The following is a 17,514-nucleotide window of genomic DNA, read 5'->3' on the forward strand; positions in this document are numbered from 1 at the left end:
CCGATTGGAGTGTAAGTATGCTTTGCTCAATCTATAGGAAGCGTAATACTTCAATCTGTGCCAATTATCGCGGGACTAGTCTTCTAAATATCGCCTATAAGGTTCTAGCGAGCGTATTGTGTGAAAGGCTGAAACGCACCATCAACCCACTGTTTGGACCTTATCAGTGTGGCTTTAAACCTGGAAAGTCCACCATAGACCACATATTCGAAATACGCAAATATACAAGCCTTGGGAAAGACCCATGGCCACACACCATCTTTTCGTTGACTTCAAAGCTGGATTGGACACTACGAAAAGGAGTTGCCTATATGCCGCTGTGTCTGAATTTGGTGTCCCCGCAAAACTAATACGCCTATGCAAGATGACGTTGCTCAATACCAGCAGCGCCATCAGAATTGGAAGGACTTCTCCGAGCCCTTTTGATACCAAACGCGTTTCAGACAAGGTGACTCCCTGTCGTGTGACTTCTTTATCCTGCTGTTGAAAGGATCAAGCCGCTGAATTTAATCGCTCAGGCACAATTTTTATAAGAACCTGCAATTGTGGGTGTATGCTGATGATATTGACATCATCGGCCTTAACAAACGTGCTGTTAGTTAAACTTTTTCCAAATTGGATAAACAAGGAAAGCGAACGGGTTTGGTGGTGAACGAGGCCAAACGAGTACCTCCAGTCGTCAAACAACCAGTCGAGGCACTCGCGTATCGGCACCCACGTGCGAACTAGTAGTACTTTGGACTAAGTAAGCAACTGAGTAGTAAAGTTATCTCACCACGAACAAAACTAATTCTCTACAAGGCTCTCATCATGTCCGTCCTAACGTATTGCGTAGAAGCATGGACGATGACATCATCCAATGGAGCGTTGTTTGAGGAAATATTCTGCGCCAATTAAGAACAAGAAGATAAAAGCAATGGCGAGTGGTCTGAAGAGAGATCCTGGGATGTACGGGTATGTTATATATGGTAAATTGATTTTTTGAAACGCCCTTGCTTATGCAGAATTCGATAAAATCTGGTGTTTTATTTGGATCACTAGGCCTGTAGATTGGATACCTCGTAGAAATATGATTAAAATTAATCGTTTGCATCGATTGCAATGTGGTTTTTGATTATGATAACAGTGCCACTTCTGGAAGTTCCAGCAGGGTTATTTGTATTGGAGTCATCATATTTAGGAACTTTTAGATAGCATTTATCAGTAAGATGTGCTTCGGATATTAACATTATGGCGATATTTTTTTTCTTTGCGAAGTACTTCCACTTCATGATCTATTCCTCCTCCTACTCGCTGGAGCGTTTTGGATCCATCTGTACATACCATTTTTGTGAGTTATCATTTAGTACGGGTTCCGTGTGGTCATTCGCCTGGGTCGTACACACTGCATGTTGAACCCTGTTCAAGTTATTGAGGTGTCCAGTAAGATCTCCTGGTTAAGTTTTTGAAAAGAGAATGCTTGCAGCTTCCTCTTGTATTGCTAAATGTAGCGGTGGTAAATTTAAAATAGGAGTAATATGATTTGTTTTAACCTACCATACCAAAGCCCCGAGAGATCTTACCATTTGGTTGTAGATCCAGGAGGCCATTTTAGGCTTTCGAGCCCAGGATTTACCCAAGAGTGGTTTTGTTGTCCAAAGATTTGCCGTTTTTATTACTGAGTTGAGGTGGGCCTCCCAAGTTAGTTTTTTATCCAAGATAATTCCTAGATATTTAACCTCTTCCTTTAGAGATACCTCTATTCGATTTATTCCCAAGGTGGGTATATCTGGAACCATTTTCCTGGTAAATGGATCATGTTTTTGTGGTTTTAGAAGGGCTGATTGATAATCCCTCTTTTCTACACCCCTCCCAGGCTATATTTAAGGCATGTTTGGTTTAGTATGTTGCTTACCCATTTAACAATTGCTGAAGCGGCTCCCCTATTGGAGAGTACCAGTTCTATTGAAAGTTCGCATTATTAAATGCACCCTCAATGTCCATAAAAGCACAGAGGGCTATTTCCTTTAGGTCAAGGGCCTTTCCTTTATCGCAAACAAGTGTGTGTAGTGCTGTAACTGTAGATTTCCCTTTTTGATATGCAAATTGCAGTTTATGGAGTGGGTTTATAGAGATAGCCTCCTCTCTTAGGTAACAGTAGCTTTTCGATGGTTTTCAACATGAAAGACGTACAACAGATTAATTTGCTATAGGATTTGGTAGATTCAGGAAGCTTATTGCCTCCCTTTGGTAGGAATAATACCTTGACCTCCCACCAAATCTTAGGGACATAACCCAAACTAAGACTTCATCTGAATATTTGTACTAGAATTTGTATTAATTTCACAGTGCCCTTGGATAGCAGGGCTGAAAAAATACCATCTGGTCCGGGTGATTTGTAGATTTCTAACGAGTTGATTGCCCACTCTACCCTTTCGTAGTTTACTATTCTGTAGATAGTAGAATTTTTTGATCTGAACAGAGTATGCGCTGGCACTCATTGATCAGTGTTACAGATTGCGTTAAGCCTACAGTCAGGAAAGTGAGTTCTGAGAAGAAGCTCTAGTGTTCCATCGAAACTGCTTGTGAATGTACCATCCGGTGCCTTTAGTGTACAATTTGATTTATCACTCTTCTGGTCAGTGACTTTTGTATTCTTCCCATGGCTGGGACATCGTTTAGTTCCTCACAAAACTTTCTCCATAAGTTCCTTTTTGATTTCCTCAGTTCTTTGTTGTACAATGTTGGGGCTTTCCTATATTCATCCCATGCTTGATATTTCTTTGCTTCGTTGAATTTTAATATTCTTAGTCGACGCTAATTTGCAAGTTGTTTGTTCTACCAAGGAACTCTCATTGTTGAGGTTTTTGTTTTGAGTGAACTACTTGTATCATATGAGGATATGATGGAGTCAGTCAGGTTTACAACTGATGCATCCAATTCCTCTGTCGATTTTATAGGTTAGTTTGGAGTCAAGGGGTTAGTTGGGACTTCTGTACAGCATTGCGTTCTTAACTTGACCTTTAATTTTAGAAATAATAGGTTTATGATCAGATTTTGACTCCTCATCGGAGATTCTCATTTCATGTTGATCATTCTGTTTCCAAGCATACTTTCTAGTTCGAATTCCTCTTCAGATACTTTTAAGAGTAGTTCATTCAATTCTGGGATATTGCTTACTCCAGATACGAAGATAGGAGGAGGCCTCTACGAGGTTGCGGAAGTTCTTCATTCGAAACATCTGTTTCCAATCCAGCAAATCGATTGGAATCATTTGTGGAAGGCGTTGCAAGCCAATAATTATCTAGTCGCGATTGCTTAGTTTTTGAAAGTGTCACATTACCTAGACTAGACCGACCTCTTTTACAGCTTTATCGGGTGACGGATTCTTCGATGTTGGTGTTGTATAGTGAGCGTTCCATGACAAGTCACTGGAATTAGTTGTGTTCACTTGTAGTGATCCTGGCAGGCAATTTGTTGTCGGTATGTTTATGTTCATACCTTTATATGGTTAAGCAGAGTTTTCCAGGCGAAAAAAAATTTGGGCTTTGCTACACTTTTTTTAGCGGTCAGCTGCTTCTCATTAACGTGAAACAGCTATAGTTTATTTGTTATATTCCAATTTTCCATTAATCGAATGACTTTGTGTTAAAGAAAACGAATAAAATTTTTTTAAAAAGTTTTTATTTCACTATTTAATGTTTTTTGCCATTGCCTGCCGAGGGGCGACCGCTATTAGAAGAATGTTTTTCTTAATTTTGGTGTTTCACCGATATTCGAACCAACGTTTTCTCTGTGAATTCCGAATGGTAATCACGCACCAACCCATTCGGCTACGGCGGCCGAGCACTTGGGGTGCTAATTTTAATGAAGGAGGTGGTTTTATTGGTTTTGTTAATAAGTGTTATATCTGGTCTATTGTTAATTATGGTTTTATCTGTATGTATTACTATGTACATACTATACTGGGACGTATGTATATTACATTTTGTATTATGTTGCATGGTTTCAGAAAAATTGTTTAAAATTATTTATTTGATTGTTGGTAGGTAGCTTGTGAATGTCTATAACGCCTCTTTATCCTTCTGTTCTTGGGATTGTTATTCGTTGCATTCATGATTTTGGATGTAGCTTTCTATATTTTGTCACCTGTTTTCTATTTGTTGATTCTATGTTCTTGAGATCTATGTTAGACCAGCGTATGAAAACAAATGAGTATTATAGGATGGGAATAGCATATGTAGGTATTTATGGCTTTGTTGAGATTTTTAGATTTCAGATATGTTTTAAAGATTTGTTTGAGGTGTTTTTCATATTGTGTTGAAAGTGGTTTTTTAATAGTTTTGTGGTGCTTTGTTGGAAACCCAAAAATATTTATAGGTTTCATATTCTTCTAATTGTCCATGGTTTGGTTACCTATTTTGTCTAGTTGTGTTCTAATCATCTTCCTCTCTCCACGCGTTGTGCAGAGAACGCTAATGTATAGAGAAGTGTCAATGACTGGAACTCATGAAATTTTGAGCGATATTCCCACGTGGTTCACAGTAAAAGTTCTTAATTTACTTTATTAATAAAAAAAATATTTATTAATATAGTTTATTTATTTATTACAAAAATATGTATCAGTTTATTTAAAAAATATTTATTTTATTTATTTATTACAAAAAATATTTATTAGTTTATTTATTTATTACTACATGATTGATCAACGAAGACTGACTGAATTGTTAACAATTCAAAGTCTTTTATTAAGAAATAATGTCATTCTTAGCATTTTCGTTATTGCTGGGAATTAATTATTTGCAAAATTATTGGTAACAACGAAAACGTAAAAAAATTTAACTTACAATTTGGTAAACAGGAAACGTAAAAAAAATTGAACTTGCAAAGAAATTGTCAATGCACCTGCACAATTCCACTGAACTGTTTACCAATTAAAATAATTTAAATAAAAATTATAAAAGTGCAACTTAATGTATTTTATGTGTGAACCAAAAAAATATGTTTGCGCGTGTATGGAAAGGTAAGGAGGCGTTTATTTATAAGAAAAAAATAGGGTGGTACTATATTATATTATATTATATAGAGAGTAGGTGTCACTGTAACACCCCTACCGTTAGCTTGAACTTCGACGAAACTTTTAAGATTGACATATTTCTTTTTACAAAAAATAATATTCTGAAGTAATTATTACAATATTTATTATTACATCTATACTTCTGTTGATTATTTTTCAGTTTTTGTTCTCATATAATATTGTTTTTATAGTTTCTTCATGTTTTGTTTGCTTAATATACAAAGATCCTAATTTTAAATTGGCGTTAATATTAGGTTTCTTAATAATTTTTGTAATTATAATAGGTAATATAAATTTATCATAAAGCTTAATTTTTACATTTAGAAATGTTGTATTTAGTGCATTTACCTCCCAGTTTTCAAATTTCAACAAGAAATTTCCTGTCATACTCATGTTATATTTGTTACAATTGTGTGTAAATTTATTAAAAAAGTATTTGAATACAAGACCGCCAGGTGTGACTTCAGTTACAATTGTTTCTTCCAGTTTTTCCATATTGCAAAATGCTTCTTTAAAGTTTATTATTTTTGTTAAACAATTATCGTTTAATTTAATTAAGTTCTTCTTCATATTATCTTTTACATTTATATTAAAAATATACTTTTGTGAATCCACAAGCACTTCTTTATTTTCCATTGCTACTGAGTTATTATCAATATTTGGAATTGGTTCGAATACGACTTTTGAAAGAATAATTTTCGAATATTGTGGTATAAGGAGAATAAGTAGGATGTTAAAATCTTGCCAAGCTACAACTACTTTTATATAATATTTACGTAGCTGCTGAAGTCAATAATTAGGTCTAGTTTAGTTTATGTCTAAAGGAATAATTCCAAGTTTTTGGAAAATATAATTTGCCCAAAATTATCGATGTGGTATCTTTAAAGTGAGATATCATTGTTTATTTGGTAAATATGTGACCTCTATTTCTAAAGTCGCTATTCTATTACTCCCTACAGAATAAAATTTAAAGATATTTAGATAGGTTTCTATTAGAAATTGATTTTTATTTATATTGTATGTTTTGTAATATTCTGTATTTGAGTGGTCGTCATATGATTGAAATATGTTAGACTCTCCGTTTTTTCAGTTAGAGTTTGCTGGTTTTTGTAAACAGCATTCGTTTGATTGGGATTCGTTGATTTGGGTTAAGTTTTAGACCTTTTCTTAGATTGTTTACAAGTCCTCGTTTTGTTCTAAACTGTGGGGTAAGGTTTTCTATTTTAACTGCATGTAGAAAGAAGTTTTTGTTCGTCGTATCTAGTAAAGTCTTTGTTTCGGGGTTGGTTGTATTCAAGGTATTTATATTTTTCAATATTAAGTCAAAAGTCTTCTTATAGGAAGTTGTATTGACAACATGGATACTTTGCTGTTATGTTTTCCGACTTTAACTTCATCGGTTTTTATTAGTAAGTATCCATTATTGTTGGTTAAATCTTGAATGTCTATTGATTGCGATGTGACGGTTGTGAGAAATGTTGGAGTAAGTACTAAGTTTGTCATCTGAAAGAAAATTGGTTAGTTTATCAATTGTTGTTCGGGTTGCCTCTGTCTTGATATTTTCTTTTGGGTTTGATGTGTTTTTTTAGTATTTGTGTCTGGTCTGTTTAGTTTGTAAATAGGCTTCGTCTATCTTATCGGCATAAATTTTCCTGTACTTTCTATGGTTTCTCCCGCCTCTCACTTCTTTAACATAATTGGTTCCTTCTAATTCTATATCTGTCCTATCTTTGTTAAGTTTAATAATATATTTTTCTTTCTTTGCTAACATTAAATTGTGTCATCCTTATTCCTTTCATCATGTTTCAAGAGGTGTATATGTTAATTTATAGTATTGTGCAACTTTCTATATCTGCGTTAGATGTGTGATTCCCGTTTGAGGTGAAATGTACATAAATATTTTCCCTTTCTAAGAAATCTAAGAAAGTCTGCATTTCTGTAGCTTTAAATCCAAGTTCGTTGTATACTATTATTTTTTCGATTTTTCCGAACATACTTATAACTTGTAATATTTTACTTTTAAATTCTGTATACCTTCCACCACATAAAGCGTACTTAGAGAACTTATTTATCATTGTTAGAAATTACTTATTCTCTAAAGTATAAGAAACGTCAATATTAATCAATTTTCTTGGTTTATTTGGTGTTTCGGTAATCTTCTATTTTATTTTTGGTGGGTTGCGGTGGTATATCTCTAAGGTACATGTTGGGTATAACCCCAATTTAAGTTCTTCATAGACTGCCTGGACTCCCCTGTGATTATTATGGAGGTGTTCGGTCTTAATAATTTCTGTTAATTTGATATTGACTTCTATGTCCTCGAGCAATGTCTTGCACCTTATTATTCTTAGGTTATTGCAGTCCACAGTTTCATTGTATGTGTGTCTGAATGTCTCCTAAAAGGTTTCGTCTATAATTATTGCATTTAATTGGGTTGGATTAAAATGTTTTTTAATTTATTATTGATTGATTGGCTGTTTGTGCACTCCGACCTGAATAGATCTATTGTGCAGCCATGTAGCCTACTCGAACAGTTTTAGAGTATTAATAAATCCTAAAGCTGCTGTAGGTTTAATTTCTACCAGAAGGTTTGGATTTATAGCCCCATTACCCAGGTAATTTAGCCTGTGTCGTGGCACTGCTGGGCAGTCGCATAGAACGTGTTCTGCTGTTTCTTGTGCCTCTTTGCAGAGTCTATAAGAATAGTTTTCTATCACACCTATCTTTTTCATGTGATAATTAAGTTTACAATGTCCTGATAGTAGTTCAGTGTAAAGTTTTAAGTCCTTTCTGCTTAGGTTAAGGATTACTTCTGCCTATATCCGTTCTGGATCTATGAGTCTTTTAGATTGCAGCATGCCCGATTGGGCTCTCCAGTAATCAATTAGGCCTCGTTGTTCTTGTTCACGTAGAAAAGCACTTTTGAAGCTGTTATTTACCCTGCAGAAAGGTTCAGGACATATGAAGGGAGCGTTTGTACCATTTTTCGCTTAAGTGTCCGAAACTTCATTCCCTTCGTGCTCCTCATGTCCCGGAAGCCACATCAAGGTTATAAAGTTTCTGGCACACAGCTCTAAGGCGTGGACTTCCGCCTGGAAAATGAAAGTTCTTTTTCCCAATGCAACTGCTTTTTTGAAATGTGGTCCGACAATTCCAGGCCCGGCACTACCGTCTTCCATTTTGGACCCATCAGTAAACCACGCCTGTGCGCCCTGTTTTGGGAATATTTCATTGTTTCTCCACGCTGAGCGGTCACTAATGACCACTTTGAAGTTGTTGGAAAATTCTAGTTTCCTTTCCATCTTGTCGTGAACTGTCAGGCACGGAGAGTTCCGGATTGAATCCAGAATCCTTACATATCCTGTAAGATTGCTTTCTTTGAGATGGAGTAGATAAGGAAGCCTTAGAACTGCACTGAGTGCATCTTTCTTTGAGATGGAGTAGATAAGGAAGCCTTAGAGCTGCACTGAGTGCATCTCTTTGGGTACGAGATATAGTGGAATGATTTCAGTGACCATTCCTAAAGCCGCTGTGGGGCATATTCGCATTGCTCCCGCAACGCTTAGACAGGTTTTTCTGTATACCTTGTTAAGTGTTGTCTGAGTCTTTGTTTGGTCTACTTTTGACCACCATACCAGGGAGGCATAGGTGATCATTGGTACTATTATTGTCTCATAAGACCATGCCATCATCTTTGGCCGCAGAGTCCATGTTTTACCGTAGAGTCTTTGGCTTACGTATATTGCTCTCAAGGCACTGTTTCTGATGTACGACAAGTGATTTTTCCAGGCCAAGGTTTTATCAAGGATTACTCCCAAATAGTTTATTTCCCCAGATAGAGTTAAGTCGGCGTCCTCTAGTTTAAGGGTCCCTAGTTTTAATTTCTTTCTTCGGGTGAAGCGTACCACACAAGTTTTGTTCGGACTTAACGAAAGTCCTTTCTCCCGACACCAGTTTTGCGTAATGCAGAGAGCTAGTTGCATGCGATCAGTTAGAGTAGAGTCAAATGTGCCATAACCATGATGACTAAATCATCAGCCGTAACTTCGTATCCGAGATCGTTGAGAGTCTGCAGGAGTTCGTCAATGATCAGTAGTCAAAGGAGCGCTGATAAAACGCCTCCTTGGGGGCATCCTTTGGTTCAGTTGACACATAATCTTTTTGGCCCAGTTGCAGAGATTGTCATTCTATTCCTCAGCATGTTGAGAACCTACGTTATGATTAGTCTATCTATTTCCTTCCTAACCATATCTTCCTCAAAAGAACTGAAAGAAGCATTGTCGAATGCCCCCGTAATGTCAAAAGATGTACAGAGGGCAATCTGTTTACCAACCAACGCCTTTTCGATCTTGGTCGTAAGGCTATGTACGGCAGTTTCTGTCGACTAGTCAGGTAAGCGCATTGTTCAACATGGAGAGGCGAATGCCTAAAACAGGCATCTCTAATATATTGATAAATTATTTTTTCCATAGCTTTGAGCATGTGATCCGCCTTTTTGCCTGTTTTATGAATGAAAGCCACCCTGGCTTTACTCCAATTTTCAGGCACTATGCCTAATTCCTGGTGATTTAAATGGACTGAAGGTGGAGATCACCCATTTAGTTTTGTTCACTGTAAAAATTTTACGGCCAAGGGAGAAGTCCCTTCGTGTAGACATTAAGAACCGGATTTCCCCAGTGTCTTCACTGTCCTCACCTACACTGAAACAGTCCGGAAAATGGGTGTCCAGCAAAAGCTGTCCCGTTTCCTCCAGACTCTCCGTAAAACAACCGTTGGCCGTTGGAGTTGAAAGGCCGTTTGGGTGATCTTTGCTGAGTGACTTTTGAAGTCTGGTAACCGCTGGTAGGGATTCAATCTCCTCACAGTGCCTCCTCCATGAGCCTCTCTTTGATTTTCTCAGCTCCTTTTTGTACGCCGTTAAGGCACTTCTACAAGAATCTCAGTCTGCGGTTGCCTTGGCACTATTGAAGAGGTGACGGGCTTTCCCTTGAAGAACTTTCAACTCCTTACTCCACCAGGGAGCATTCCGGGCTGGCTTCTTCATAACTAGTTCGCAACTGTTTTCGAAGGCTGCCGTTATTGCGTTCTCCAGCTTGTTAACTTCAAGATTAAGTTCTAGAGAGTTAGTGATTCTTCCGCTTAGAGATCCCTATATTTTGCTCCAATTAGGATTGATATAGCGACCAATTGGTATTTCTAACATTTCTAATCTCAAAGATATCTTCAACTTCCCCTATTAGATCAAATCGAATATAACGATGGTCCTACAAGGAGACTTCATCTAACACCCTCCAATTCGAAATGCTATTCGATATAAATGCGCTAGTGAGAGTGAGATCCCGGACCTCCCTTCTTATCACATTTATAAAAGTTAGCTCATTGCCTCTATTTGCTACCACTATATTATTTGTAGTAATAAAATCAAGAAGTGACTCACCTCTTACATTGATGTCCGAGCTACCCCAGACCGTGTGATGTGCGTTGGCATCGCAGCATATTACCCATTGCTAGTTTCGTGTGCGGCAATAGGCCATAAGCTGCTGGAGTTCGCATGAAACAGCATCCTCCGCTCAGCTGGAAGGTATACCGAGGTCAGGACAATTGTTCTTCTTCCTCGAGCACTGGGCACTTCTGCTTGTACTGCCACCACATCACGTTGTATGAGGTCTGAAATTGGAAGAAAGTTAATGTGTTTACCGATCAATATTGCCGTCCTGGAACGATCAACATTGGAATCGTAAATCAACCTACATGTTTTTGTCTGCAAACCTTTGACGGTTCCGTAGGAGGCCCATGGTTCCTAGATTGCCACAAAGGCCAGACACGTTTTTTCCACCATGACAATAAGTTTGATTGAGGCTCCCTCTGCCCGGTGGAGGTTTAGTTGATGATAGCTAAACTGCCTGCAAGGGTTACGTTGCTTTTAGGGTCGAGCCTTGGACATTATTTTCTAGACTGGCCCTACCCACCCTTTATGCTCCGTAGTGTTTCCGCAGCCTCCGGGTCTTTCCTTTCCCATTTCCTCATCTGACCAGAGCGCCGCCTTTGGCTTAGGCTTTGAGGATATGGGCTCCGTCGTTGGCTTTTGGTTGTTTAGCCATCCCCGAGCCGCTGCGGAAGTTGATGGCTGATCATCCAGCACCTTTGCCGTGTCATCAATTTTCGATCTGGTGCCCTTCAGCCTAAGTCTGAGTGGGGGCCCTGCCAAATCCGTAGTAGATCTTGTTGCCCCACTGTTCGACCTTTTCAGCCGAAATAGGGTCCAGAGTAATTGCCAATTCCACCAAATCTCCCTTCTGGAGCCGGTGGAGTAGTTTCCATTCACGAAGATTGTGGCTTTTGGCACTTCTGCCTCGTCCACAACCTTCAATTTGGCTAATTCCCATGGCTTTAGACCCGGTATAACCTCCTTAGTCCAGGCTACCGTTTTATCGTCCAGACAGTTAAGAATTAACCATCCAGGGTGGAAGCTGTAACCTGCAAAGTGAGGCTTTATCAGACCTCTCCAACTTTCATACATCCTATCGAGGATGCACTTCTGAACTTTTGTTATTTCCTGGGTGGACCAAATGCCCTCCGGGAAATCATGCGGAATAATCCCGATCTTTTTGGTTGCCACTGTGTAGCCTGCTCTCCACTCCTTCCATCAAGTTGCAAGCCGACGGAGATGTTGCGGGCACTGCGGATGAGTCGTCAGCATTTTCGTTGCCAGCTGGTGCAAATCGCTTCTTCGGCCTGGAGCTCGAAGTGGGTGAGGAGCCACCAGAACGGGATCCTTTTGAGGTTGTCCGTTCGGGGCCAGCCGCATTCGACGGCCTCATCGCCATGGTGCGGGCTGTATCCAGCGGTATGCCCTCGGCGACTAAGGTTTTTAGTTGCTTGTGTCCATCTCCGGACAGCTTCATCCTGTTTCTTATTAGCCTAATTTCTTTTTCTTGTTATCCTCATTTTTCTCTGGAACAGTTGCAAAGAGAGCTCTCTTCTGTTCCGAGGAGATAGACATTCCGACCCATTCCTGGCTAAGCAGAGTGTCTATCTCCTCCGGCTCGTCGATAGAGGGGCCGAGTGCCCCTCCCCGCAAGGGGAGGTCCATTATCTCACTGGAGATGAGACCAACTGCCTCCTCAGCCAGTGACTTTTTTTCTTCAGTAGTGGCTCAAATATGCACATTTGATGGTGTGCAGTCCGGTTTTGTTTTTTCAAAATTATCCATGTAACATTCTTTTTAGTTAGAATTGCTTTTTGGTCACCCTGTTGCTTCTATAATTGTACTGAGGCTGCATCACTGGTAAAGAGTTATTACGCAAGTTATAAAATTTTGATTCCTTTCCTTGCTTAGGTTTTGTCTGTGAAAAGGTATCTGGTTGTGGTGGAATTTTTTGTTGTCATGACCTTTTATTCCGAAAGGTCCGCAATACTGTTTCTGTCACCAAAATTAATTAACAGGATCGCTTTTATATCGGTCCAAGACTGGGCTTGGCAATTAATTTCGATGGTTTCGCGAGCCCTACCCCTTAGTCTACCTTTAATTATGTCTGAGAAAAGTTGTTGCGATGGTGAGTCATATACCCTAAGGATAGGACCTCTGTTTATTAGGTTGATAAAAGTTTGAAAGTCCCGATAACCTCCATTAAATTCAGGGAGATTATTCATTTTCTTTCTTTAAACAAATTTTGAGAGTTATATATTATTAAAGGTAAAAAAAATTTGTAGAAATATTTTCTTTGAAAATCAGGAATAATTTTGTGTTCTGTAATTTTATAATGAATTTTACAATATTTTTTTTATACCCTGATACGTTTCTGTTTTCTTTTCTTATATTTTTCAAATACTTTTTTCTTGAAGTTATCTTTCACTTTTTATGTTGTAGGGATGATGTTGTTGCGTATTAGTAGAACTTAATTCTTTTACCAGCTCTTATTTCACTGTCTTGATTCGCATTTGTATTTTCTGTTGTTGTTAGAATATTCATAAAACATAATTGCTGGCAAAGGCTGCCCACCGTGCTATTACAAATTAACTAGTGTAACAATTCTCCTTTTTGATACTGTTGTTCAATTGAATACTGCGGAATCGTCACTTAAAGGTCGAGTGTATGATGAGCTTTGTCGCTGAATATTTAAGATAAATGGAGCCGCCGATATGTAGCTGCAAACCGTAGTTCCTTCCAATATCCCTTTTTCCGAAGATTCGACTTATACACTGAAGAGCAAAACTGTAACAAAATGTAATACTTTCTATTTCAACACATTTTTTTTAGACATGTTTTAACAAATCAAATATTTTTTTTGCATAACTTTATTGGCATGTATGTACTCTCTCTCTCAAACCGGTTTGGTGTCAATGCAACAACAACAACACTAGTAGCAAGCAATAATGCAAATAAAGACAAATGTTACAGTTTTGCACTCAACCCATTTTTTATTTTTTACAATAAATAAAATAAATATTAATAAGATGTCCAATATCCTTTGGATTTTTTCAGCTCGTGGATACGATTGGGCATACTTCGTGTATACCTCAAGACAAAGTCAGTCGGAATAGCATCCCATACATCGCGTGTTCGCTCCCACAGCTCATTAACTCCACTGGGCGGACTTGAATATTCGGCAAGCTTCGATTTTACATGACTCCATAAATTTTCGATTGGGTTCATGTCCGGTGATTGTGGAGGCCACTTCAAGTTACGAAATTTTTGGCGTTGTATCCAATTTCGTACAACATGTGCGGTGTGCTTAGGGTCATTGTCTTGCTGAAAAATTACTTTTTCAGCAACAAGACCCATACTTTCCACTACACCCGGCAGATTTTGTTGCAATATGGCCAGGTATTCCTCTTTCCGCATTATACCGTCTATTCGTCCTAAAGGACCCACACCATTTTTGGAAATGCAGCCCCACACCATAATGGAGCCACCACCATGTTTTACTGTCTGCTTGATGTGATGTGGCTGGACTGCATTTGGGTCTTTAACCCAATACCAGGCCCGACCATCTGACTGAAATCGATTGATTTTGGTTTCATCAGACCAAATAACCTGCAATCGTTTTGAAATTTTATGAAAAAAGGTCTTTTATAATCCATTTATAAAGACGTACCTGATCCCAATCTTCAACTGTCCAGCTTTGGTGAGCCGCAACAAAATCCCACCTCAACCGCACATGTCTTTTTGTCAGCATTGGCTTGGTTTTCTTCTCCGCTGCCTTTAGCCCCAGTTTTGACAGGCTGCGCCTGGCTGTCCACTGACTGGCATCAATATCCAGCATCTTTAGTGCTTCTTTGGGAGTGACCGCCTTGCTGCTTGTTACCAAATTTGCCAGATGGCGGGCATCGCGGTCGCTTATCTTCCTTGGCCGGCCTCCTTTGTTACTGGGAACAGCGTCTGGTACATTTTTCCGCAGCCTTTGCACAGCCATGTGGCTCACTTCGAATTTTTTAGCTATTTTTCTTATAGACTCGCCCTTCTTCAGCAAATCAATTATTTGGCGTTGTACTTCCCGATTTAACATTTTGTCTTATAATAATTAAAAATCCACCAAATATATAATTACGAGAAAAATAACGGAAAATTTGAAAATTAAGAGTGAGTGCAAAACTGTAACATTTGTCTTTATTTGCATTATTGCTAGCTACTAGTGTTGTTGTTGTTGCATTGACACCAAACCGGTTTGAGAGAGAGAGTACATACATGCCAATAAAGTTATGCAAAAAAAATATTTGATTTGTTAAAACATGTCTAAAAAAAAATGTGTTGAAACAGAAAGTATTACATTTTGTTACAGTTTTGCTCTTCAGTGTATTTAATATCACTATAGTCTAGGATTCGACTTGTATATACAATATATTTTTTTGAACTTGAAATAAATTTATTTTCACAAATATGTATGTAAATGTCATATAATTTTTTTGCACTCTTTTTTTATTATTCCCTTTTTTCATTAATATGTTTATACTTTGTGGCGTTGGGTTATTTGTAAACATTAATTTTAAGTTAAGGTTAAGAGTAAAGGTTGTTATAGGATCATTTTCATTGATCCTACCAACTGCGCCTGCAACGGTTCTTAATTTACTTTATTAATAAAAAAATATTTATAAGTTTATTTATTTATTACAAAAATATGTATTAGTTTATTTAAAAAACATTTATTTTATTTATTTATTACAAATTAGTTAGCTTAATTATTACTACATGATTGATCAACGAAGACTAACTGAATTGTTAACAATTCAAAGTCTTTTATTAAGAAATAATGTCATTCTTAGCATTTTCGTTATTGCTGGGAAATAATTATTTGCAAAATTATTGGTAACAATTTGGTAAACAGCAAACGTAAAGAAATTGAACTTGCAAAGAAAATGTCAATGCACCTGCACAATTCCACTGAACTGTTAACCAATTAAAATAATTTAAATAAAAATTATAAAAGTGCAACTTAAAGAATTTTGTGTGTGAACCACAAAAAAATATGTTTGCGCGTGTACGGAAAGTTAGGGAGGCGTTTATTTATAAGAAAAAAATAGGGTGGTAAAATACTATATTATATTATATTATATAGAGATTAGGTGTCACTATAACAGTTAAAACAGACATATTTTTCACCAATATACAGAAATATACTCAACTGGTTAATTTAAACAACAGCTGTGTAAAATTGGTTTGTAATTACAAACAGAGAATGTTAACGCCGTAGGCTAAAAAAGTAGTATACTAAGTTCAATAGTGGCTTAAAAAGAGCAAAGCATTTCCTTCGACCAATCCACACGAGCCTTTTTTTGAGCGATTGACAAATTGTGTGGGATCCAACGCGAACAAATTTTTTTGACAGTCAAATGATTATGCAATATTGAATGTATGCTGGTCCCACTAATGCCTAAGACTGTCTCAATCTCACGATAGGTCACATGACGATCTTGCAATATCAGTTCGCGCACAGCATCAATGGTTTTCGGAACAACAACTGATTTTGGACGACCTTCACGAAATTCGTTTTGGAGTGAACTACGACCACGATTGAATTCACCATACCATCGATAAACACTGGTCCTTGATGGAGCTTCATCGCCAAAAAATGAATTAAGTTCATCCATGCTATGTTGCTGAGTTAATCCACGTCGAAAGTTGTAAAAAATAATCGCACGAAAATGTTCACGATTTAATTCCATTTTTGGACCGAGATGAATCTTTTAAGTTACTGTAAACAACACAAATAGCGCTGGTATTTCAAAACGTTCTGAGTACGTAAAAGCCAAAAAATGTCAAACTTTGCGATACAGCTGTCAGTTGCCCGATTGCAACACCAGGGTTGCCAAATCCCTCCCCCCAAATACCCCTCGTATTAAAGAAAATATAAATAGTTCCGTTATATTCCGCGAACAATTTTGTTGGTAAAATACGCACAAACTTATGGACTGACCTGATATTTATCACTTTGGGATTCATCCGAAGGCTGAATTTAAGTCCAGTAACCTCCAAATAAGCCGCACTCCGGTTTCTGAGTAAGTTTCCAACTTTTAATGTTTTTTTGCGCTTTTTATCAATTGGAGAACAACATACGTAAAGTAGCGTACTAATTTATTATTTACCTATTAAGAAAGAACAAAAAATAAGTGCGGCTCTCGAGCATTTAGAACACATATATGAGTTCAAACATATATACGGAGTCGCGAACATTCGACTAGACAAAAATTCAAGATTCACCAAATATTGGCAGATATTTCTGTAAGAAATATTCCAGTGTTGACTATTTTGATTTCTTCAATCTTAAATGTAAATTTTTGTCATCATTGAGAAAAATCGGCATATGGGCGGCTCATTTTATGTATTTTGCTCCTAAAAATAAGAGCTCGAACTTATCAATGAATTTGTTTTTGTTGTGCTGCGCAATATATGGAACTGTTCAGCGCCATGGCAACTAGAATCATAGAAGCTCTTGTAGTCCCTACTCATAGAATTTTAGCTTTAGACGACATACGCATTTAGAGGAATAAAGTGAGTGTCGTGTGCGTGCGGTTTTAAGTACATGTATATGTGTACACTCATAAGCACTGTTTTGGTGGGAGTTCAGAATACAAATATTTACGTACATAGGTTAGGGCATCAAGCGTGCATACGCACATACAAATATATATAGGCATATGCAAAAGAGGTCTACGCTCCTTAGGGATCGGACTGTTAAGCTGGGCTCTAAGCTACCGTGGGGGTCGGCAGGTTGCGGATAGCCGGAAAGCCTGTAGTAGCAGGTCAGTTGCGAAATAAGTTTAAACGAATAAGCAACCCCCGACAATTGAGCGATCAGTAGCGGAGGATGCGGTATAAAAGCCAGCATAAATCTGATGAAGTTCTTGTGACAGTGGCGAAAAGACACCGCCTCTTAGATATAGGTGTCCCCCTCATCATGTGTAGGCATGATGAGTAATACAAAAAACCAGGCGCGACGGCTCCATAATGGACGGCTTCC

The 17,514-nt window shown here is 37.8% G+C and overlaps 1 protein-coding gene across 4 annotated transcripts in view; it reads left to right on the top strand.

Annotated features, from left to right (window-relative positions):
• LOC128869321 (probable serine/threonine-protein kinase mps1) overlaps positions 1-17,514 on the top strand; it is a 236,573-nt gene that overhangs the window by 94,855 nt on the left and 124,204 nt on the right. The gene's annotated exons all lie outside the window — the stretch shown is intronic.

Source organism: Anastrepha ludens, chromosome X (genome assembly GCF_028408465.1).
Source record: "Anastrepha ludens isolate Willacy chromosome X, idAnaLude1.1, whole genome shotgun sequence".
In the NCBI taxonomy this organism is placed as follows: domain Eukaryota; kingdom Metazoa; phylum Arthropoda; class Insecta; order Diptera; family Tephritidae; genus Anastrepha; species Anastrepha ludens.